The 25,570-nt window shown below is 43.9% G+C and overlaps 2 pseudogenes; both read right to left on the bottom strand.

The window, feature by feature from the left end:
• Positions 1-4,911: 4,911 nt before the first annotated feature.
• On the bottom strand, positions 4,912-18,836 carry LOC117554445 (annotated as a pseudogene).
• Positions 18,837-19,117: 281 nt separating this feature from the next.
• Positions 19,118-23,098, bottom strand: LOC117554446 (annotated as a pseudogene).
• Between the last annotated feature and the right edge of the window lie 2,472 nt (positions 23,099-25,570).

A 25,570-nucleotide genomic window follows, 5' to 3' on the forward strand; every position in this document is an offset into this window, starting at 1 on the left:
TTAGATTATGTTGGTTTCTGTCAGAGTGTAAATAAACCAACCCACTGCTATAATCACACTCTCGACCTTGTTCTGATTTATGGTATTGAAATTGAGCAACTATCAGTCGAACTGCATAATCCTGCTTTATCCGACCATTTCTTAGTAACTTTTGAAATACTGTTACTAGACTACAAAGCATTAGTCAAAACCTGTTGCAGCATAAACCTATCTGTTAGTGCTATAGCCAAATTGAAGGAAGAGATTCCACCAATACTTAACTCGATAGCATGTCTGCATGTAAGGGAGGAAACTTATACAAAATGTACACCACCCCAAATTGATCATGTTGTTGATAGTGATACAGATGCGCTGCGAATAAAATTAGACTGTTGCTCCTTTGAAAAAGAAGAAATAAAACAACATAGATTATCTCCATGGCATAATGCCGAAACCCGCAAAATAAAGCAAAAGTCGAGACAACTTGAAAGGATATGGCGTTCCACTAAACTTGAAGAATCTCGTTTAATTTGGCATATTACTCTCAATGAATATAAGAAAGCACTGCGTAAAGCGAGAGCAGCCTACTACTCTTCATTAATAGATGAGAATAAAAATAATGCAAGATTTCTTTTCAGCACTGTAGCCAGGCTGACAGAGAGCCATAGCTCGATTCAGCCTTCTATTCCCATAGCACTTAGTAGTAATGATTTTATGTGCTTTTTGAACGATACAATTGTTACTCTTAGAAACAAAATTAATGACCTCTTGCCTTTGACCAGTATAGTGTTATCAACAGCTCCCGGAAACGTAAGTTCTAATATTACACTAGATAGTAAACTAGAATGCTTTTCAGCCATTAACCTTGAACAATTACATTCAATGATTCTCTCTTCTAAACCATCAACGTGCATGTTAGACCCAATTCCAACTAAGCTGTCGAAGGAAGTTTTTCCATTAATTAGCACTTCTTTATTAAATATTATGAATATGTCTTTATTATCAGGCTATGTTCCACAATCATTCAAAGTAGCAGTGATAAAACCGCTTCTTAAAAAGCACAACCTCGATCCAGAGGTTTTAGCCAACTATAGACCTATTTCTAATCTTCCGTTCCTCTCAAAAATTCTTGAGAAAGCGGTCGCAAAACAGCTGTGTGATTACTTAAAAAACATTGATTTATTTGAAGATTTTCAGTCTGGCTTTAGAACACATCATAGCACAGAGACAGCTCTGGTTAAAGTCACAAATTACATTCTAATAGCCTCAGACAAGGGACTTGTCTCTATTCTTGTTTTGCTCGATCTCAGTGCTGCATTTGATACTATCGACCATGATATCCTATTGCAAAGATTAGAGCACTTGGTTGGCATACAGGGAACTGCTTTAGGCTGGTTTAGGTCCTATCTATCTGAACGCTCTCAGTTTGTACGTGTCAATGATGAATCTTCCACGCAAACCAAAGTTAGCCATGGAGTGCCACAGGGCTCAGTGCTCGGATCTATTTTGTTTGTTAGGCAATATTATAAGGAATCATTCTGTAAACTTTCATTGTTATGCGGATGATACTCAACTATATTTATCAATCAAGCCTGATGAAATTAATCATCTAAATAAAATTCAAGACTGCCTCAAGGACTTAAAAACGTGGATGACCTTATATTTTTTTATGTTAAACACGACCAAAACGTAACAAAAAAGTTATTGTACTTGGCCCGAAGAATCTACGAAACAAATTATCTAAAGATATACTATCTATGGATGGCATTAAACTGGCCTCCAGTGAGACTGTAAGGAATCTTGGTGTTATATTTGATCAGGATTTATCCTTTAATGCCCACAAAAAATCAATTTCAAGGACCGCCTACTTCCATCTACGTAACATTGCAAAAATCAGGCATATCTTGCCTCAAAACGATGCAGAGAAACTAGTCCATGCATTTGTTACTTCAAGGCTGGATTATTGTAACTCCTTATTATCAGGGTGTACCAAGAAGTCAGTCAAGTCGCTTCAGCTGATTCAAAATGCTGCAGCTCGTGCAGAGTTAGGAAAAGGGACCACATTACTCCTGTTCTGGCTGCCTTACACTGGCTCCCTATAGAACACAGGATATCATTTAAAATTCTTCTTCTCGCCTACAAAGCCCTTAATGGGCAGGCGCCATCTTACCTTAAAGAACTCATTATACCCTACTGTCCTATTAGGGCATTGCGTTCCAAGAATGCAGGGTTGTTGGTTGTTCCTAGAGTCTCTAAAAGTACAATGGGAGCCAGAGCCTTTTCTTATCAAGCTCCACATTTGTGGAATCAGCTTCCAGTTTGTGTTTGGGCGGCAGACACCCTATCCGTTTTTAAGAGTGTGCTTAAGACCTTCCTTTTGCTAAAGCTTATAGTTAGGGCTGATTAGATTCAGCCCCTAGTTTTGCTGATATAGGCTTAGTTTGTCAGGGGACATCTTACTTCTTCCTTCTCTCTGTCTATACCTGTGTACTCTCATGTTCCGATTAACCCAGCTTCCCCAAATGTCTTTCTTTTTGGTGTCTATATACGCCGGGATCCGGAGTCATGGATTATCCTGGATCGCGAGCCCTGGATCTTGAGTCGTGGCTGTGGTCCTGGATCATAGGTCCTGGATGGATATCCTCGTGGATTCATCTTCCTATTATACACACACATGCATTTCCAAACATTTGGACTACCTATGTTGCAAATATATTATCTTTTCAATTTACACACGGCATCTATTGCACGTATGTCCATCCTGGGAGAGGGATCCCTCCTCTGTTGCTCTCCCTGAGGTTTCTACCATTTTTCCCTTTAAACTGTGGGTTTTCTCCGGAAGTTTTTCCTTGTACGATGTGAGGGTCTAAGGACAGAGGGTGTCGTATTGCCATACTGATATTCTATACAAATTGTGAAGTCCACTGAGACAAATGTAACATTTGTGATATTGGGCTATATAAATAAACATTGATTGATTGTGGGTTTGATATCCTGGCTCCAGGATGGTGGAATGAGCTCCCCATTGACATCAGGACAGCAGATAGCTTGCACATCTTCCGGTGCAGACTGAAAACTCATCTCTTTTGACTCCACTTCAAGCGATAGAACTATTAACAAAGCACTTATATACTAATAAAGGACTGGCTTATCTAAAGCCAGTTGAGTAGCACTTGAAATGTTTGGCTCTATGAAACCTGATGTACTTATATGATTCTGTTTTCTTCAAGGTTGTGTCTTCCTGGTCGAATGTACTTATTGTAAGTCGCCTTGGATAAAAGCGTCAGCTAAATGCAATGTAATGTAATGTAATGATTGATTCTTCCTTACTCCTAAGATATTTAACCTTTTCTGTGTGTTGACGTTTACGACCAACCCTGAGTCTATTATATGTCTTAAGGAATGGGAGGGTTCAGCTATTGTTGATATTATCGGTCACAGAGGGTTTTATGACTGTGAGAACGCTGGCTTCTAAGCACCACAGACAGGTGATTCAGTGTCTCCAGATGTTTGGGGCTATCTCCAGTGTTCCCTGATCCAGGCTCTCGTCATCTCACGCCTAGACTACTGCAACTCCCTCCTGGCTGGTCTACCTGCATGTGCCATCCGACCTCTGCAGCTCATCCAGAATGCAGCGGCTCGCCTGGTCTTCAACCCTTCCAACATTTTTCCACACCACGCCGCTACTTCCGCCCACTTCAGTCAGTAACTGCTAGAATCCACTTCAAAACAATGGTACTTGCATACCATGCTGCAAATGGATCTGGCCCTTCCTACATCAGGACATGGTTAAACTGTACACCCCAGCGTGTGCACTTCACTCTGCATCAGCCAAACAGCTCGCTGCACCCGCACTGCCGAGGGGGACCCAGCTCCATCAGCAAAAAAACACGTGGGTTTGCTATCCTGGCTCCAAAATGGTGGAATGAGCTCCGCATTGAAATCAGGACAGCAGATAGCTTTACACATCTTCCGGCGCAGACTGAAAACTCATCACTTTCGACTCAACTCCGAACGATAGAATTACTAACAAAGAACTTATATACTAATAAAGGACTGGCTTATCTATAGCCAGTTGAGTAGCACTTGACATTTTTTGGCTCTATGAAACCTGATGTACTTATATGATTCTGTTTTCTTCAAGGTTGTATCTTCCTGGTCGAATGTACTTATTGTAAGTCGCTTTGGATAAAAGCGTCAGCTAAATGCAATGTAATGTTCCCAGAATGTTTACGTCAGCCCCCCAATACAGTATGTGGATTAACTCTCTGTAAGCTAGTTAAAAGGTCTATGCAGAGAGAGGCTGGTCAGAATTGATGTGGCAACCCACCGTGCAGTCAGAACCTCTGGCTGCTGTGACTTGTGATGTGAAATTCTCCGGCCGATACTTGTAATAAACTACCAGTGTTTGACAATCAAAGCTCCATTCTCCTCGTGTCTCTCTGAGTCCTGACTCTCCATTGCTGCAGAAGTTTCCCTTACAAGTACAATGTGAGTCAGATTTAGTAGTGAGTTCATGACTGAAAAGGCCATGAAGACGAGCTTGGCATGCATTCTTATTTTCAATCAGCTTTTTGAAGGTAAGAGAAATTCACATTATATTTTCCTCTTTCAAACACAGATATGTGTATCCTGACAGCTGAAAACATGTAATGTTCATACAGTGTAATCTGTTTTTATTTACAGGGATGTTTCATCAGACCAGTTGTGTGGCTTTGTTTGGAGCCATGTTAGGTATGAACAGTAAAGACTAAAAATCCTTGTTTCTTTACTGTTTATGGTTGTATAAAATATTCCTTACTAAACAATCATTAAAATAATCGTGTTACTAGTATTAAGCTACAAGTATTACGCTGAAGTTTGGTCAGGGAGGGGGGTGAGATTGATAGACAATGGTTGAATCCTTTATTGTCTGGATTGTTTATGCTTCGCCTACTTGTAGGGCAAACCATCAAAGGCCCAGAGTAAACAGTTTTCACGTGCCACCAAATCTGAAACATGAATACAAATGAAAGTGTAGAGTCAAATAATATTTAGTTGGGACAGTTTTCCACAGACAGATCACAGATTATGAAAGTTATAAAACGGTAGGATTGACAGTTTACCTTCAGGGATCAGACTTCTTCGATAATTTGTATGACTGGTGGGAGAGTTGCTGGAGCATGTATTGTCGTCAACATCGACACACATCATCACTGCCATCGACATTTATCCATCTGATGATTAGTATACAGAATTAATAATGTTTCCTTTAGCTTTGAGTTGAGGACATTTACCACCCAAATCCAATGTTGAAATAATAGCCATTTATTTGTATACATATACTCCATGGGCAGCGTTAACATTCTAAAATATTCTTAAAGCTTACATTTAGCACATTCCTCACACATGTGTACTGTTTCAGTCAAAATGCTGAGGTAAGCATCACTGTTACATTGATTACTTCAGCAGCAAGAAATATTAAGAGCAAAAACTTGAACCACTTTTAGCTTATAAATAATTGTTAACCTGATGAGCCTTTGTAAATGATACACTGACAAAACCTTTTGCAATATTACAGTAAGGAGGCAACAATTCACAAATAAGTTAAAAAAAACACCTTGAATTTATATAATTGCAGGCCTTGTTGACGGGGCTGCTCTTCTGCGTTTCAGAGGTCGCTTTCAGCTGGCAAGTGATAAAAACCTAATATAAGAGAGACCAAAGAAATGTCATTATACAACTTCGAAGCATTTCCAAACATGACAAAGTCATTCAGGTTATAGAAGTGGCTCACTGAGTTCCTTGTGTCCTGGGGGAACAGGAAGGCATCGAGCTGCAGCTGAAGAGAAGAAGATCTTGTTCTGGGATTGAAAAGTGCATTTGATCCGTCCTCTTTGGCATCATTGAAGCACCTGACGAAACAAATTAGAATGCAATTTAAGAGCCAATTATCAGGATCATACTGTATTCTGAGCTTCTCTTACCCATGGTTTTCGATAAAGTAGGATCTGGGGGCTGATCTCGGGTCAGGAGACAGAGCGGCGACACAGCCGTCGATAAACAGACGTCTGTGTCCCGCATCAGGACCGCTGTAAGAGGCCTCGAGGTGCAGGAGGTCTCCGGTGTAGAAGACACTGGTGAGCGTCTCTCCTGTCCAGTCCTCTACAATTAAACACAAGCGTCTCTCACCGTAATTGAAGTCAACACATTTCTGCTTATACTCAGTTATATATTGTTTCCCCCCAAAAATTGCCTGACTTAAACTCATAAAGTTAGGTAGATTTAAATGTATATTCAATTATATTTAACCATGTAACTTTGAATTAGGTGATTCTGTAATGAGTTTTGAAACTGTGATTGAAGGTTTCTTTATTGGTTGAAAAAATACTCTACCTTATAAATAAGGAATACTTCACATATAAATGTTCATTTTGTATTAAACAATGAACGGTGGTTTTTTTCTAATTAAAATGGTGGTCGCATTTAAGAAAAGCAAAACATCCATCGACAATGTCTTAAAAAAACTTGAGCAGGAAAATCAAAGACCCATTTTTCCAGTAGTGTACTAAAAAAACAAAGGAAAAATTGCCCTGCGAAATACTACACTGCTTATGTATTATTTGAGAATTAATGTACACATTGTCTTTAGTGGGTGATATTCCTTTAAAAAGATACATACATTATTTAAAAAAAACTCCAGTTCTCCAACATGCCTGGAAATTGAGAGGTGAGGGGTTTTCCGTTCAAATCTGCAACTTCACTGCTAGATGCCACTATATCCTACACCAGGGGTGCCCAACCAGTCGATCGCGATCGACCGGTCGATCGCGGGGAGATTCCCAGTCGATCGCGAGATGTGTCTAAAAATAGAACAACAATATTCTGTTTTATCGTTAATGTCCTATAACATAATCTTCCCGTGCCAGAATAATGCACTTGAACGCACCAAAGCTTTTTGATTGGCCGGCGTGACCCCATGTGTGGGGGCGTGGCTGGTGGGCAGTGGGCACTATTTCGCTGACATTGTCCATGTCAACAGGAGTGACAGTCCGCACACACACAATTATGGCAGAAGCAAAAAAGCCAAAAATATATAATTTTCACTCCGAGTGGGAGGATTATTATTTTTGTATCTATTCCAATTCAAAGTCCATCTGTCTCATCTGCAATGCGAGCGTGGCTTTATCGAAGAAGGGTCATTTAGGAGCGGCATTTCAAAACAGTGCACAAACGCTACGAGACGGAATTCCCTCCTAATTCTGCCCTACGCTCCCAAAAGGGGAGGGGCCTGAAAGGACAGCTAAATGCACAGCAGTCCATTTTCACCAGGCCCAACAACAAGAGCAAGGCTGCGACCATAGCATCTTATCGTGTCAGTCACGTTCTTGCGAAACACATGAAGTCTTTCAAAGACGGCGAAGTTGTGAAAGAAGCATTCCTGGAGGCTGTCGACGCGCTTTTGGGGACAGTAAAAATAACAGTAGCATTTCAACAGGTTTTTGATATAATAAAAACTCAAGTTAGATACCGTTATTAATCAGCTGTAAGTTTTAGTTTGTTTGAACGTATTCATTATAATTATTGTTCAAAATGGTATAATAATGCAAACTTAAATTGATTATAGTCTATTATCAATTCAGGTTAAGAAACTAGTGTTGCTTGCATCCTATTTGAAAAGGCATTTATTTTTATACTCCACTAAAATGCAATAAAAAAAGGGTTCGATTCTATTAATTTTGTCTTTTTTATTGCACTTTGGCAGCAGATTCCTGTGTAGCTTCAGATCTGAGTTGTCTTATTAGTAAGCCTAATTTATACTTTTGTAGCAACACTATTTTTATATAATGGCAAAGAAAGGGTTCAGAGTCTTTTCTTTTTTTCCTGTGTAATATGTGGCAGCACTGTTCAATGTTTCTTAAACATTACCCACTGTAGTATGTGACGTGTGAATAAACTCGAACTCCGTATCAACAACACTGTTGTGTGACTTCAGTTAAATACTTGTATGTGTGTAGATTAGAAAAAGGTAAAATAAAGGATCTGCAGTATTTTATGAAGTATTCATCGTACAAAGGTCAGTTGTATACAAGTAGAAGTGTAGGCTACTATTTACCTGGTTGTAGGCTGTCAGTAATGGCTACGCCTCTCTATTTGGACTGGTAGATCTCGGCAGACTGGCAACTTTAAAAGTAGCTCTCGGTTAAAGGCAGCAGAGCGGAAATGGTGGAAATCCAAACACCGTGACGACCTCCTAACCTATCAAGCTCTCCTCTCCTCTTTCTCTGCTTCGATCTCTCAGGCAAAAAGCACTTTCTTTCAAGATAAGATCCAATCTTCCTATTCCAATCCTAAAAAACTATTTTCCATCTTCTCCACCCTCTTGGACCCTCCAAAAGCTCCCCCCCCTCCTCACTTCTGTCAAGCGACTTTGTTACCCACTTTGAAAAAAAGGTTGATGATATTCGCTCTTCTTTTTCTGACTCACCTTTACTCACCGCTGGGTCACCAGACCTTCCTCCACCAACACACTAACCTCCTTTTCCCCTCTCTCTCCAAGTGAGGTTCTTACCCTCATTACCTCTGCCCGCCCTACCACCTGTCCTCTGGACCCTATCCCTTCAAACCTCCTTCAGACTATCGCTCCTGATATTCTACCGTTTCTCACCCATTTCATCAACACTTCTCTAACTTCTGGTCACTTTCCAAACAGTCTCAAGGAGGCAAGAGTAAACCCTCTCCTAAAGAAACCCACTCTCAACCCGTCTGATGTTATAAACTACAGGCCTGTCTCTCTCCTCCCGTTCCTGTCTAAATCACTTGAACGCGCTGTCTTTAAACAACTCTCCTGTTATCTCAATCAGAACAACCTTCTGGATCCGCACCAGTCTGGTTTCAAGGCAGGTCACTCCACAGAAACTGCTCTCATTGCTGTCACGGAGGAACTGCACACTGCCAAAACTGCATCCCTCTCCTCTGTCATCTGTTGGACCTGTCTGCTGCATTCGACACGGTGAATCATCAGATCCTCCTTCGCACTCTCCAAAAACTTGGAGTTTCAGGCTCTGCACTTTCCCTCCTCACCTCATACCTGAAAGACCGTACCTACAGGGTGACTTGGAGAGGGTCTGAGTCCGACCCTTGTCAATTAACTACGGGGGTCCCTCAGGGCTCTGTTCTTGGTCCCCTCCTCTTCTCCCTGTACACAAACTCGCTCGGATCAGTCATTAGCCCGCATGGTTTTTCTTACCACTGCTACGCTGACGACACCCAATTAATTCTGTCCTTTCCCCGCTCAGAGACCCAGGTCGTCGCACGCATCTCTGCTTGTCTAGCTGACATCTCTCAGTGGATGTCTGCTCACCACCTCAAGCTCAACCTTGACAAGACTGAGCTGCTCTTCCTCCCGGGAAAAGATTGTCCAACTCTTGACCTGACAATCAACATCGGCACCTCAGTTGTTTCCCCGACTCAGACTGCAAGGAATCTGGGTGTGACCCTAGATAACAGCCTGTCCTTCACTGCAAACATCGCTGCTACAACCCGTTGCTGCAGATACACGCTTTACAACATCAGGAAGATACGTCCCCAGCTGACTCAGAAAGCGACTCAGGTTCTGGTCCAGGCTCTCGTCATCTCACGCCTAGACTACTGCAACTCCCTCCTGGCTGGTCTACCTGCATGTGCCATCCGACCTCTGCAGCTCATCCAGAATGCAGCGGCTCGTCTGGTCTTCAACCTTCCTAAATTCTCCCACACCACTCCGCTCCTCCGCTCCCTTCACTGGCTTCCGGTAACTGCTAGAATCCACTTCAAGACACTGGTACTTGCTTACCATGCTGCGAATGGATCTGGCCCTTCCTACATCCAGGACATGGTTAAACCGTACACCCCAGCGCGTGCACTACGCTCTGCATCAGCCAAACGACTCGTTGCGTCCTCGCTGCGAGGGGGACCCAAGTTCCCATCGGCGAAAACACGTGGGTTTGCTGTCCTGGCTCCAAGATGGTGGAATGAGCTCCCCATTGACATCAGGACGGCAGATAGCTTGCACATCTTCCGGCGCAAACTGAAAACTCATCTCTTTCGACTCCACTTCGAGCGATAGAACTATTAACGAAGCACTTTTATACTAATAAAGGACTGGCTTACCTAAAGCCAGTTGAGTAGCACTTGAAATGTTTGGCTCTATGAAACCTGATGTACTTATATGATTCTGTTTTCTTCAAGGTTGTGTCTTCCTGGTCGAATGTACTTATTGTAAGTCGCTTTGGATAAAAGCGTCAGCTAAATGCAATGTAATGTAATGTAATTAAAAAAAGGTTGGGCACCCCTGGTTTAGATAGTTCACTTTAGTCTAAGTTATATCTCAGTGGGTCTCAAACGGTTTGGTCACAATTTATGCAAACACATATTTCCAAGGCACTCCTTTATAATTATTGGGATAAACAGGTTTGAAATCATTCCAATGTATAGGCTACTATAGGACAGTAACCAAAAATATCCTTTAAAACTGGAGAGATAACAAAAAAAATGCATAAATAAATAAATGTTAAGGTAAAATAAGATATGAACAACAACAATAACATAAGTTACATTAATTTGTTATTGGCTATGGTAGGTTATTGGTTATGTTCACATACTTATTTGATTACATCCACTTGTCTAAGATGACAACAGACTTTCGACCCAAAACCAGCTGTTGACTTGTGGATGCAAGCAGCTAATCGCAGACTCAACCAGAGAGAAATTAGTAGGCCTACATCATCAGCTACCATGTCTGAGAGGAAGACAGTGAGGAGAACAGTCAGGAGGGTAGTGATGACAGCTTGTAGGATTACTGGTCGTGCTAATGTTGTCTTGTGTTCACCTCTGCATGTGTGTTCTGTGCCGTGTGTCTGGCAAATAAAGTCAAGACCCCCTCAAAAGTTACAGTTTATTTCATTTTAAGGATGAGCACCAAGCAACATCTCCAGGTGCTCCTTTGAGAACCAGGGCAAAAAAGTTATGTGCACCCCTGATTATATCTCTTCGCTGGCCTGGGAGCGCCTTGGGATCCCCCAGTCAGAGCTGGTTGATGTGGCCAGGGAAAATACAATTTGGGGCTCTCTGCTGGAACTGCTACCCCCGCATAAGGAATACTTCACATATAAATGTTCATTTTGTATTAAACAATGAACGGTGGTTTTTTTCTAACTTAAAATGGTGGTCACATTTAAGAAAAGCAAAACATCCATTTACAATGTCTTAAAAAACTTGAGCAGGAAAATCAAAGACCCATTTTTCCAGTAGTGTACTAAAAAAAATAAAGAAAAAATTGCCCTGCGAAATACTACACTGCTTATGTATTATTTGAGAATGAATGTACACATTGTCTTTAGTGGGTGATATTCCTTTAAAAAGGTACATCAATTATATATTTTAAAAAATCTCCAGTTCTCCAACATGCCTGGAAATTGAGAGGGGAGGGGTTTTCCGTTCAAATCTGCAACTTCACTGCTAGACTGCTGTATTATTTGACTTTAACTATATATTTATTTGTTGTTCCTTTATTTTATTTTATCTTCACTATATATGTAAAGCGTCTTTGAGCACCTGTAAAAGCGCTAACAAATTAAATCTATTATTATTAGATGCCACTATATCCCATACACTGGTCCTTGAGGTCAAGTGTGTGACTACTTCATCCACCACATACTACATGCACACCATATATATTTAACTATGTAACTTTGAATTAGGTGATTCTGTAATGAGTTTTGAAACTGTGATTGAGTGTTTCTTTATTGGTTGAGAAAATGCTCCAACTTATAAATAAGGAATACTTCACATATAAAAGTTCATTTTGTATTAAACAATGACCCGCATTTAACAAAAGCAAAACATCCAATTACAATGTCTTACAAAACTTGTGCAGGAAAATCAAAGACCCATTAGTAGTAGTGTACTAAAACCTTATTAAAAATAAATTAATAATAATAATTGCCCTGCGAAATACTACACTGTTTATGTATTATTTGAGAATTCAACGTAAGGAATTAATGTACACATTGTCTTTAGTGGGCGATATTCCTTTAAAAAGATACATAAATTATATATTTAAAAACAACTCCAGTTCTCCAACATGCCTGGAAATTGAGAGGTGAGGGGTTTTCCGTTCAAATCTGCAACTGCACTGCTAGATGCCACTATATCCTACACACTGGTCCTTGAGGTAAAGTGTGTGACTACTTCATCCACCACATACTACATGCACACTTCAAAAAAACCTTCAATGAAACAATGAATAGGTCTCACATACTTTACTTTACTCATCAGCATTAGAGAGAAAGCACCTGTTGAATACACAGCAGGAAGAGAGAGGGGCGGCTGCTGAGAGTGACTGCCATCAAACTTTGTCCTCCTGTCCCGGAAAGGTAACAAAGTCAGCCGAGAAGAAGAAGTCACAAAAAGATTCTCTGCACAACACAATAAAAACATCTCACCTCTTATAGTGACAGGAAACAGGAACAACAGCACGGGTCATTCTTTTAATGCCAGGTTGCCCGGCGACTAGTAAGATTATCAGCTTGTTTGAGTAGATCACAGAGTCCTTAGATGTCTATAGAGAATACAAAATAACTAAAATCAGGGACACTTCTGAAAACACAACAAATCAAAACTACCACTTAAGCAACCACAGTTCTCATTCATAACACTCCGTTCGATGTCTCACTATGGGATGCGCCTCATCGCGGAGCAAACAGAAGCATCAATCTCATTACGCCAATCCTGATTGGCTGGAGATCTTGACGTCAGCGTCAGGGAAATCACCCCCTATAAGTAGCTTGCGCCACAACGCATTGCGCCATTCAAACACCTCTTCTCGCTTCAGAGCACATCTCTATGGTAGCTGGACAAGGCTTCACGGTCCACAAGACTGAACCCCAATATCCATTTTCGGTCGACGGGCGCTTGCCGGCTACTCCTTCTGCTTCGCAGGAAGGACGGTAATTACTAACGCTAGTTATTGTTGAAATCGAAACCTCGCCGCTCTCTTTCCCCGGAAAGTAAGCTAGGTCTGACTTTTTTTCAAGCTAGCGTTAGCTTGCTCCCCTCCCGACGGGTAGCGAGGAAGTCTTTTCTTTTCTCTTTCCCCACGGAGGAGGAAAGGATTAAAAGGAGCATACTGCCACACCAGTCAGTATTCTCCGGGAATAAAAGACCCACACCGTCCTTTTCTCCGGATTAAGGACAGGGTGGTTACCTCTTTTTCTCCCAACCTACCTGTTGAGAGCGGGTCCTCTCCACGCCACGAGGCGAACAAGATGGACGCCCCTCTCCCTCACACCAGAGGAGTCAGGGACTCGGTGGCTCGACTCTGCGGCTGCGGGTTGAAGATCTCGGGCACAGACACACACCAGGTCTGCTCGTCCTGCCTCGGGCTGGAACACGCCCGAGGCGCTATCGACAACCCCGGCTCGTGCGGACATTGTGTCCGCTTCACCGTAAAGAGCCTCCGCCGACGGCTAGCACGCCAAGCTAGCCTGTCGGAGCAGGAACCCCCCATGTCCTCTGACCTGCCGGCCGGCAGTCAAGACGCGGGGACATCTGCCACAGAGAGTGAACCCCTCTCCATGTCGGTCTGGGGCTCAGTATCTGAGAATGGCCGCAGAATCGGATTCCCGCGCCCTGGCAGGCCGGGACCCGGTGGCGGCAAGACACGCGGGACGGGAACCCCATGCTTTAACCGAGCTGGGGCTCCCGGTTAGACCTCACCATGGTCTCACCCGCGGAGGATGTACCTCGAGCTTCACTACGACGAGGACGAAGAGGACGCCCTCGGTGTTCCTCCTGTCCGAGTCGGATGAAAATGAAGAGGACATCTTCATGTCATCGGCTCAGGCTGCAAAGCCTGGAGCGAGGGCTGCTCTCCCAGACGATAGCACACCAGCTTCGCCCTGTCTGAGTATGGACCTGCAGGCCGTGTGCAAACGCGCTGCGGCCAGACTCGACATCCCCGTTGGCCTGAAATGGTCAAGGAGACCTCCAGGTCCCGCTACGAAGGGAAACATTTTTCCCCAAGCAGCGCGGACAAAGAGGAACAACTCCTTCCGGTCTTTCCCGGAGATGTTGGATGAGGTGTCGGTCTCGTGGAGAGACCGGCCCTTCAGCAACAAGGTCCCAATCCAGGGTGCCTCCTCCCTAGACTGTGACAGAATGGAGAAGCTCGGCCTGCTCCGGCATACCGCCCATGGAACCGCTGGTAGCAGCCCACCTCCTACCGAGGATGGGCCCGTCACCAAGCAGGAATCCCACCGCTGCCGGCAAAGTCGGACCGATTTCAGTCGACAATGACTGAACGGTCCTACAAAGCCGCAGCGTTGTCCGCCAGGGCCCTGAATGTGGCCTCGCTGCTAACCGCTTACCAAGCGGAGCTCTGCGAGGACCTGTCGGGTAACCCGGGGGCAGCCACTCTGGACGAGATGGCAGCGGTTCACAGACATCTGTCTCCGTGTCCAACGCTGCGCCGTCCAGGCCACAGGTAGGCAATGGGGATCATGGTGGTGCAGGAAAGAGCGAGATGGCTCAACCTCACCAACCTCCCAGACCGGGAAAAGGAGGATGTGCTGGATATGCCCATCGTTCCGAGGGAATTTTCGGCTTCCGCTCTTGCTTCCATGCAAAAGAGGTGTGAGTCGAAAAAGAGGGAGGACGAGGCACTCCACCTCTGCCTCCCTCGAAGGGTCCAGCCGCTGCTTCGCAGCAGCAGTCCTTCGGGCCCAAGCTGCCTTGAACCCTGCTCGGTTTAAACACCGAGAACGCAGAGGTCGCAGCCCGCCCCGAGTCCCAGCCCAGGCTGGAGACGAGGGCGAGCTGGCCCAGAAAATCTCCGGTTCCGGCTGCAGCTCAGGCGCAGCCAACCCAGAATTTCGGCCAGCAGCGAGGAAGAAGAAGCGAGCGGCGTGACAGCCCCTCCTTCTCCCCTCCGTGACAGAGCTGGAAGTCCACGGTTCCCCCAGCTCTAAATGTGTTCCGCCGCCTCGAGAGATGCCTCAACACCATCCTCAAGTCGCAAAAACACATGTCACAAATCTGTTTGTTCCTCTGTCATTAAACATGTGCCGCTGACGCATTCCAGGCTTCAGGCCGAGGGCGCAGCTCAAAAAAATGATAGAAAAACAATAAAACCAATAAAACAGCCCGTCAACTGTTCCCCTTCTGAGAGCAGCTTCGGCAATCTCTCAAAAGGCGGATTACAGGCGGGTCTGTGAAGGCACCACCGTCACGCGCATGCGCAGTGCCGGCTGGGGTTTTAAAAGCACACCAAACCGCCACGCGCATGCGCAGTGCCGGCTGGGGTTGTGAAGGCACCACCGTCATGGCGCATGCGCAGTGTCGGTGGGGATTGTCGACAGGGGGCACCACTGTGTTCAGACACTAGAGGGCCCCATAACACAACAAATAGAGACTCAGAGGGGAAGAGATGTGACATCTCCACTGGCTCTAAGGAGCATGCAGTGGAAGATGCTCACAATCATCTGCTTGGGTTTTTCAAGACAGTAACACGGGGCTACAGACTCCAATTCGCTGTCACCCCCCCTCGCTTCTCGGGCATTCTGCATTCGCAGGCCCGAGGAGAGTCAGCCCATATTCTGGAGAAAGAGATTCTCCTCTCTCCTAGAAAAGAGGGCTATATCTATTGTAGCCGCCGAGCAGAGTCAGGGCGGCTTCTATTCCAGTACTTTCCTCCGTTCCCAAACGGGGAGGGAACGGAATTCGGCCCAATACTTGATTTGAGGGCTCTGAACAAATATCTAAGAAGATATAAGTTTCAGAATGCTCACTCACACATCTCTGCTGCGGCTCGTGCGACAAGACGACTGGTTCACATCAGTCGACCTGAAAGATGCGTATTTTCACATCCCAGTAATATTACCCACACAGGATATATCTGAGATTCGCATTTTCAGGGGATCTGTTATGAATACAGAGTACTCCCCCTTCGGTCTGTCTCTCAGTCCAAGGGTGTTTGTACGATGTACGGAATGCGCGATAGCCCCGTTAAGACAACAGGGTATTCCTGGCGACCTACCTGGACGAACTGGCTGCTTCTCGCACAGTCGGAGCAGGGAGGCTGTTACTGCAGACAAATGTCCTCGTAAAGCACCTGCTCAACCTGGGTTTCATAATAAACACAGAGAAGAGCATGTTGTGCCCCGCGCAGAACTATACTCTTCCTGGGTTTACACCTGAACTCTGGTGCCCTTTTCAGCTCGCTTGTCAGCGGATAGAGTGAAAGCTTTCAGTAGCTTGTCTCGCTCTTTTCCGGCTGCGCAAAGACATGTTCTCTTCAGATCATGCCGTGAAACTGGGGCTCATGGCGTCAGCCATCCTGGTCGTACGACTGGGACGCTTACACATGAGGGAGTTTCAGCGCGGGTGGCCGCCCTAAAACTAAACCCCGCGCGGCCATGGCCAGAGTGATGGTTACTGTGAAATGCGTAATGGCACTGCGCCACTGCTGCCACCCGACTTTTCTAGTACGAGGTGTGCCTATGGGTGCTTGCTGTCCTTTCACGGAAAGTGGTCACCACGGACGCATGTCTGACAGGTTGGGGAGGTATTTATGAAGGTCGCCCGGTGAGGGGTCTCTGGAAGCAGAGACCTCCAGCGGGTGCACATAAATTACCTGGAGCTTTTAGCGGTGTTTCTCACCCTAAAACGCTTTCTTGCCTTTCCTCAGGGGACATCACGTCCTCGTGAGGACAAGACAATACGACCACAATATCGTATATTAACCGCCAAGGGGGTTTGCGTTCTCTCCAGTTACACACACTGGCGCGCAAAACTTATCCTATGGAGCGGTAGGCGTCTCCTCTCTCTGAGAGCGACGCACGTACCGGGAGTGAGGAACCTCGGGGCAGATCTACTGTCCAGAGGTATACACTTTATGCAGACTGGACTCTACATCCAGGATTGTGAGCCAGCTGTGGGTGCGTTTCGGCAGAGCCGCGGTGGATCTGTTTCGCAATCGAAAGACAACGCTCAGTGTCAGCTGTTCTTTTCGATGCGCGATCTAAATGCACCGTTAGGCGTGGATGCACTCGCGCACAATTGGCCCCCGGGCCTTCTGTACGCGTTCCCACCCCTGGCTCTGATACACCCAACTCTGGCCAGAGTGAGAGATGCAACGCCACACACTTATCCTGATAGCTCCGCAACTGGCCAGCTATGTACTGGCTAGCGGAGATATATCAGGCTGCTGTGCGGGCAGCCATGGCAGCCTTCCCACTACGCAGGGACATACTGTCCCAAGCGGGGGGGGCGATCTTCACCCACACCCAGAGCGCTTGGCTCTATGGCCTGGCCCGTGAGTGGTACAAATAACAGTGTGACATGACGCTGACCCTGGCAGCTGCCAAGCGAGCCAGCGGCACTCATGCCACTTTCTGTACAGTTTTCATGCACTCAGTTTGCCCCAGGGCAAACAGAGTGTGGTTGAAGCCTGACCCTGCCTTTATCTTAAGGCGGTCGGTTCGGGTACCACATTTGACATTAAGGCATCCTCCCCGCCACTGTATTCCTCCGGGTGAACAGCGGCCGGATTTGCCGTGTCCAGCCCGTGCTTCACGCACGTACAGGGACAGATCAAGGGTGCTTTGTCATAATGACCAACCCTTGTGTCCTGGGCTAACCCTTATAAGGGCAAGCCTGTTACTAAGCAACGGCTCTCCCACTGGTCTGTGGAAGCAATTGCTTTGGGGCTCATACGAGTCAGAGTTTCGCAGGCAACCCTCGGGTCCGCGAGCTCTTTCGACTCAGAGTCTGGCTGCATTCTGGACTCTGTCCAGGATGTCTCCCATCAAAGACATTGGTGCAGCGGCGAGCTGGTCCTCGCCGCTCACTTTTGTCTGCCTCCTAACAGGTTGGACGTTCTGCTCCAGTGTGACTCAAGCAGTGCTGGGCACCTGGTTGAGTCAGAGCTCTACCTGTTAAGTTCTGGTTGGTTTGGTGATTTTCGAGATAAGCTCGTCTGGCAATACGGGAGCTACAATTTCCCATAGTGAGACATCGAACGGAGTGTTATGAATGAGGAACTATAGGTTACTTACGTAACCCCCAGTTCTCAGAGTAACATGAAGTGAGATGTCTCACCAGACGGGCCCTCCTTGCTATGGTGAAGCGAGAAGAGGTGCTTATTTTGAATGGCGCATGCGTTGTGGCGCAAGCCTAGTTATAGGGGGTGATTTCCCTGACGCTGACGTCAAGATCTCCAGCCAATCAGGATTGGAGTAATGAGATTGATGCTTCTGTTTGCTCCGCATCCTATAGTGAGACATCTCACTTCATGTTACTCTGAGTACTGGGGTTACGTAAGTAACCTATAGTTATATATCCAGCATCTCCTATAATCATCAACAACTTCCAGTCACTTTGGAGCCACAGTCTTGTAGTCCACGCTTCAAATAAATATTCAGAGTCACCAGCAGCAACAGGTCGACACTGACTGCTCTGTGAATGCTTGACTTCTAATAATATATCTGATAATCCAGTTTTTTTTTATCTAACTGATCCCAATCCTGTGTTGTCGGTTTGAACTACCCATTTTGAAGATTTGATCTAGATTAAAGCTTGGATTGGATTTCCTGATCTGATAAAGTGATCCTAATCCTATTTTTTTGGTTTGAACTACCCAAAATCAATCTAATCAGATTTGGATTAAAAGTTTTGAACTCCTGGGACCAGGATATTATATTAAATGACACCCCAGAAAAGAAAAGCCATGTTGTAGTAACCATTTTTAGCAGCAGACAAGCACAATAAAAACATGGAAGACAAATTGCAATTTTGGGTCCCCTTAATGTTTACTTGTTATATGGAATACTTTTCCTCATTAGGAACAATTGTTTGCATTTAATTGTTTGTAGCTGTGAGCAAGGTCATCTGTTTTCCTTGTGTATTGACACATTAAAAGCAACAAATTAAAGTTTGAATAATTTATTATCTCTTTGGGTCCATTGTTCAGAAAGGTCAGATTCTGTTGCAGTGGTGTTGGACAGTGGGGGCCACAGCACAATAACCGCAGCAGTTGGGAGGACTTCATCGAGCGCCGCTGTGTTGGTACTGTTCAGCACCGCTGCCTTCGACTGCAGGTGGGCCTCAGGAGAGGTTTTTTCTAGACGTTCAGGAACTTCCTCAGCATCTTCATCTGTAGTCGTAGAAGAAATGTGTTAATGTAAAAGGTGCATTGCAGAGTGCCATTTAAAAAAAGAGTTACAAACTTTTCACAACATCACCTGGTTTTGGGTCGTATGATGAATCAGCCCTTTCCCTCTGATCTTTGACAGAAAACCAATTCAACATTAAGATTTCATTATGGGGCCATTTTAATCTCAATTTAGAGATTGTTAAAGGCTTCAAATGAACAAAGAATAATTCAATACCGGCATTGACTTACCAACTCTGTTTATTCCACTCCTCCACTGGCTGCCATACATTGTAGATCTCTGCTAATTTTATCAAGAATGGAAGAAGGCTCCTCTGCAGGGTATGGGCCGGCTTTTCTGCTTGGCTGGCAAGGACCATCATCGGACCCACTCTGGCCTGATGGTCCCACACTAACACAAACCAGCACAATGCATGTTAATTCAGTTACCCAGCCATCATCACGTCTAAAACCTATGCCAAAACATGTCACAATTGATCATTATGACGACAGCTGCAGACAATATTCATCATACAAGTTTCTACAAGCTCCCCACCTGTACTGGTCTTCAGTCCGCTCCTCCAGAGGGGTTCACGCTCTTCTGGCTTCACAAACCCTCGAGGCCTAAACTTGCTCGGGCTGCTGGGTTTACTGGGAGTTTGCGCAACTCCAATTGGTCTTTTGCATTGCCCACATAAGTAGTCATTACCATCAGCGGACTGCCATCTGATAAATAAAAAAACATTCAGCACCAATACTTAGTGTTTTGTGTGTAATTTGACATATTTTAGACTGGATCTCACTTACCTTCCATTCACAAAAGTGCAACGCCTTGTTTGGTGCATCTGTGCCATTTATTGGAACAGCATTCAGGTGACATGTGATGTAGAGCTATGAGAAAAGCAGGGTGTTGGGAAAACATGCACACACAATCATGTTTGAGGCAATTTAATAGAGCCTCACCTCCCCTCTGTCCTCATTATAAAATCTGAAGGCATCAATGGACATGTGGAGCTTGTCATCCTGTGTCCTGGCTAAGAATTGAGACCTTGAGCCTGGAAGCTGAGAGTCAACAAAGCACCTATGATGAGGAAAAACAAAAAGAGCAAAACACTAAATTAGTACTCATGGACTACTATAACCAGAGTCTACATTACCCACAATGCAACTCCACCACTAACATTTCTAGTCATAGAGAGGAGGTCCCTTCCTTTCCGGGGGACCTCCATGGGACCTTATTTCTAAAAAAGTATGTATTGAAGTCAATGGAGAGAGAAAGATGATCTTTCGATCCCGTTTGAATTGTGCCACGAATTCCACATATGACGTTTGTCAATTTAAAAGATAATTTTGCAAGTCAAAAAATAAAAGTGTTGTCGTAAAAATGTGACGCAACACTTTTTTTTGTGTGAAACCGCTCAATGAACTACCTCTCGCGTCACAGACCAAGACGGCCGTCACGTTGGCAACATTTCACTTCTTCCTTTCAGAATGGAGGTGAAAAGTATTAAAAGAGGTGATGAAAATCACATAGTCTTCTAGTTGCGTATTTTTCATAGTCTTATATTTTAAGAGTTTTACGACAAACTGTGATTTTTTTGACATGGAAATGATTTTCTAAGATTAACAAACATCATATGTGTAATTCATTGCACAATTCAAACGGGGTTGAAAGATAATCTTTCTCTCTCCATTGACTTCAATACCTAATTTTTCCGAAATAAGGTCCCATGGGTCAGAAGTAGATGGGCGGGACTTCGCCTCTATAGGCAAGTTCTGGAAGTAGTTCTTTAGAGTCAGAACTGCACAAATCTGACCTGTGCCTTTGCCAATAGTGAAAGGAAGAACTAGATTAAAATCAAACTGCAGCTAGCCTTAACTAATGGCTAACTTGAAGACAACACTAAAGGACTGATCTTTATTAACCTGTCACTCGAGTCAGCATTGCTCGTGTCTGAATTAAACCACTTGAAGAGCCTTACACAACAGGGGCGCCGTAGATGGGGGGAAAGTTAGGACGATTCTAAGGGCCACGTGACTGACAGGTGCCCAAACATTTTTTAGAACATTCAGAAAAAATGTTTAAGTAACCTTTCATCAATAATTAACATTAATATAACGTCATATTGATAATATACTCACTAAACTTACGATTAATTTAACTTATTTTCTTCCAAAAGTTTAATTATCCAAAGCCTCTGAACACCCGCCAATTTACATGTAATGGTTTGGTCCTTGCCTCCAAACGCTGTGCGGCATCGCACTTTCTAGCAGCAGAGAGTGAGAGCAATGTGAGGAGGGATGCTGTTGGCATGTATATTTAATAACACAAATCTGCTGCCTTATGTTATGTTTTTTGTTATAGCATGTTATAAATGATAATATTGGTGTTAATGTTCACTTTATTTTAATTTAAGAGGTCATGTATATTTAAGTTATATTATTTAGATTTTATGAATATTCCATTCAAAATGTTATTAAAAAAAGGCATGTACAACCATAAAAGATGACTATTGAGATATATTGTCAGGCATGTTAGTGTTTAAATGAAATAGTGCAGCAGAATGTTGCAGTAGAATTGCAGTCTGCACAGTGTTATATTTTCCCCGCTCAGTGTCAGTAAATATTGTACGCTTAGTATTGGACTACAAGATGCAAGCCTGTACAGTAGTTATTTAAAGCACAAATTAGTCGGGTTGGGTTCTGGAGGTGTGTGCTTACAGCAATTGTGCTTGGTTGGCGTGGCCTGTGCCTGGTGGTGGGGCCCCAATGCGATATCTTTTCATGGTGCCCAAAATCCCTGGCGGCACCACTGCTTACAAATTAAACAGCTCCCTCTAGGGTCAGAAAAATACTTACTTTTTGCCATTTAGCAATTTGCAGCCTTACCCATTTCAATGAAGGCATGCCTGGGGCTGGAGTGCATGTCAGGGCTCAGTGTAGCCACGCAGCTGCTCACAAACACTCGGAGCCCAATGTGTGCATGCCCAATTCTGACCGAGGCCTCGATGCCGATGGGCATCACCGAGATGAAACACATTAGAGCCTCTTTTGTACTGCCAGTCACCTGCACTCGGACCAGCAAAAAAGTACTAAGTGCAAATAGAGACATGACAAACTCATAACATGAGAGAATTATCAAAACCCACTTGTCATGATTCTCAAGTTAAACTGCAACATTTCCACTGCAGCCTGGGTCGACATGAAGGGGATCCAGGTAGGCATGAGTGAAGAACTGGACAAACTGTACTTCCTAAGAAACAGAAAACATGCATTTAAAAAAAAGACAGACATCATTCAACGATTTTTACAATGTGAGCTTTAAAAACAAAAAGAGACAAAGACCTTTCGTAATGACATTCAATTGGAATTACAGCCTCCTCCATTCGAACAACACCATATGGAGAGGCCTCAGGAGAGTATATGAGCAGGTTTGTGTAGATCAGAGAGTCCTCAGTTACCTGTGGAGAGTAGACGTGTTTAAAACTAGAAGCTATAATGAATCATATTTGAAATGAAAAAAGTTACCCAGTGTCTGGTGCCGCACTCCACAAGTCCAACACTGATACTGTACTCATCTGCTGAAGACGCTGTAGCTCTGCAGTACTGGTTGTTGGTCTCTACTCCAAGGCGTATCTCGTCACCATCAACAGGAGCTCCAACCGCAAACATGTCGGCTTTGATAACAATCTCCAAAGAGTCGGATGACAGGTCACTCTGATGGTATTCACCTGCTGCGGTTCCTCAGCCGGAGACTTCTGCTGCTGCTGCCCGAGTAGTTCTGACCCTGCCTGTGTTCGCAAGGCTCTGAAACGAAGCATCTTGTGTGGGCAGGAAAGCAAAAGAGGCGCTAACACAGAGTCCTACAAGGAGGATAACCTGAAAATGAAAGGCCTCCATAAGTGAAACTGATAACAGGAAACTGATCGGCTGCTCTCTGTCTTCCTGACTGACTCACAGTAGGCCTATGGTTCAGTGTGAGCGGTGGAGCTTTTTAAACTCTAGCCGATCATTATCCTCATCAGAGCAGCACACCTGCGTCCAATCAGACACGCATCAGCTTAATTGACTGCACACTCTGAACTCAAGACATGAGGCTGATTGAGAGAGAGGTGAAGGTCGTTTTCACATGTTTAAAATGTGCATATATTTGCTTCATTGCTTGTTACTTTGGATTTTAAATAAACTGTTAGTGTTGCAGTTCATGAAAACCATGCAGGAAGCATTTTGACATCCCCCTGGATCCTTAATTTGTATACACTATCACATTATTATTGTGGTCTATGATGTCATTTTATTATGTTTTTAAACTATCATTCATGTTTTGTTGATCTGTACAGACTAAATCAAATCAAATAAAATACAAATGTAAAACTTGTGATTTTGAGCTACATAAATACAATTTGATCTGTGTTTGAAACATAAGACACATATACAAATCAATCCATGCAGTTCAAACAAAGTATTGAAAATGCCTCCAAATACTTAAAATCAAATGACTTACGAAATATAAAGTTCAAAACTATATTCTTAATTATCCATTTCAGATGTTCACCCTGTACTGTTGCTTAAATATTTTATGTTATTTTAGATTGATTCATTTAGTTTTTTCTGTTCATACTTTTTAGTTTTTTTCGATCCAAAGGGCCGTTATTGGAGATGTTAGAGTTGAAAGGGGGAGACAGAGGGGAGGACATGCCAGAAATGTTCGGCTGGTTCAGGATTCAAACTGGTTTACTAGGCAGCGGTGGCTGAATATGGGCTGCCAGCTCTAACCACTGACATATCAGGCGAACACATTCTTATCAAGGGTTATTGACCTAACCTCTTTCACTCTTTCCTATTAATATCTCCTTTGTATTTGGACACATTGTATTGTCTTGTATGTGAATAGCACTTATTTTGGTGCGCTCAAAACACAACCCAAGCTTAAAAATATATATTTATTATTATTTATGATTGCAGAGCTTCTGAATCGGACTGTGCCGGCGTAAATGTTTACTAACTTATAATATATATCCACCCCTTTGCTGCTGATGACTCTCTTCCTGACCTGCACTTTCACACTCATCTTGCAGACACCAGACATATCCAGTGATACAACATGAAAGTGATTATCTTCTTTTCTCACTTGATAATATCACAACAGGATCGCTATGAGAAGACTTACTATGAAACTATAAAAAAAAGTGTTATATATCGTGGGGAGCAATGTTTATATTGCTAACAAAACACTGAGAACAACTTTTTGAGAAGGGTTTGTTTGAGTAACTTTACACATTAGTTGTGTTTAATCCAGTGGATACAAGTTTTAAAGTCTGATGCATAACATCCTGAGTTTTATTTCAAATTCAGTTAAACATCAGTGTGTGCAAAACCAACTGCAACGTTTCAACGGCTGCTCTTGCTTTGATTTCCCCTTCCTACTCAGAGGTGAAGAACAATAATAAAGTGAGGCTGTCCACAAAACCTCACAAAGACTGAAGGAAAGAGGAGGAGTACAATGTGAGTCAGCTTTAGTATTTATTAGTGAGTTCATAACTGAAAATAGAATCTATAAATTGAATCGTTAGAGCAGAACAAAATGGTTGTATTGTAGCCTGAGTTCCGTGCAGCCTCTAGTTTCAACAGGTGGAAACATGGTCCATATAATGTGAATACATGCAGAAGTAGACAGTAAGAGGCCCCTGACATTAGGCCTATTTTTTTTAAATAGTAGGGGCTCTTCACTCTGCCATAGCAGTATGAATAGCCTTAAAAAACAGACAACCCACTCCATGGTAACGAGAGTCATATTTCTGACCCATTTGCCCTACGTGAAGCCGTTAGTCTCATCTAACTGACCCAAGGGTTGGTGCTGGTGTGACAGTTCCAAGTGTTCAGAGCAGACGTCAAGCTTTCAGTTCATGGCTCGGTGGGGGGGAGCAGACCCACGTGAGACAGTGTCAACGGCTGTAATGTTCAGTGTGAGGAGCGTCATTCTCTCTGGGAGCAGGAAATTGTGTCCATTCTCGGACCAAACCATTAATGTCATGTAGAGCAGCCATAGCATCTCTGTGACTGCACCCAGCCGGACTGTAGCAGGGTAGAACTGGGTGACTCTTAGTGAAGCCATCCAACGCCATTAGACAAAATGGAACCACGTGCTAACAAAAAGGACACAGGGTCATCAATGTCTCTCTTTACCATTGGCCTAATCATAAACAAATTAGTGGGAAAAATGTGGAACACTAATCCATCATGTGGAATGTTGAGTTAATTTAAATAATTACTTATGGGTTGAAATCAAATTAACATTAACATTAGAACTAAAGTCAGTTAACAAATTGGACTTGCACAGATCAGTAATCAATACACCATTTTCCCAGCTCTGTGATGAAAACGATAACAAGCAGGGATTCAAACTTGTCATCTTTTGGGGAA

Source organism: Gymnodraco acuticeps, unplaced genomic scaffold (genome assembly GCF_902827175.1).
Source record: "Gymnodraco acuticeps unplaced genomic scaffold, fGymAcu1.1, whole genome shotgun sequence".
Classification (NCBI taxonomy): Eukaryota; Metazoa; Chordata; class Actinopteri; order Perciformes; family Bathydraconidae; genus Gymnodraco; species Gymnodraco acuticeps.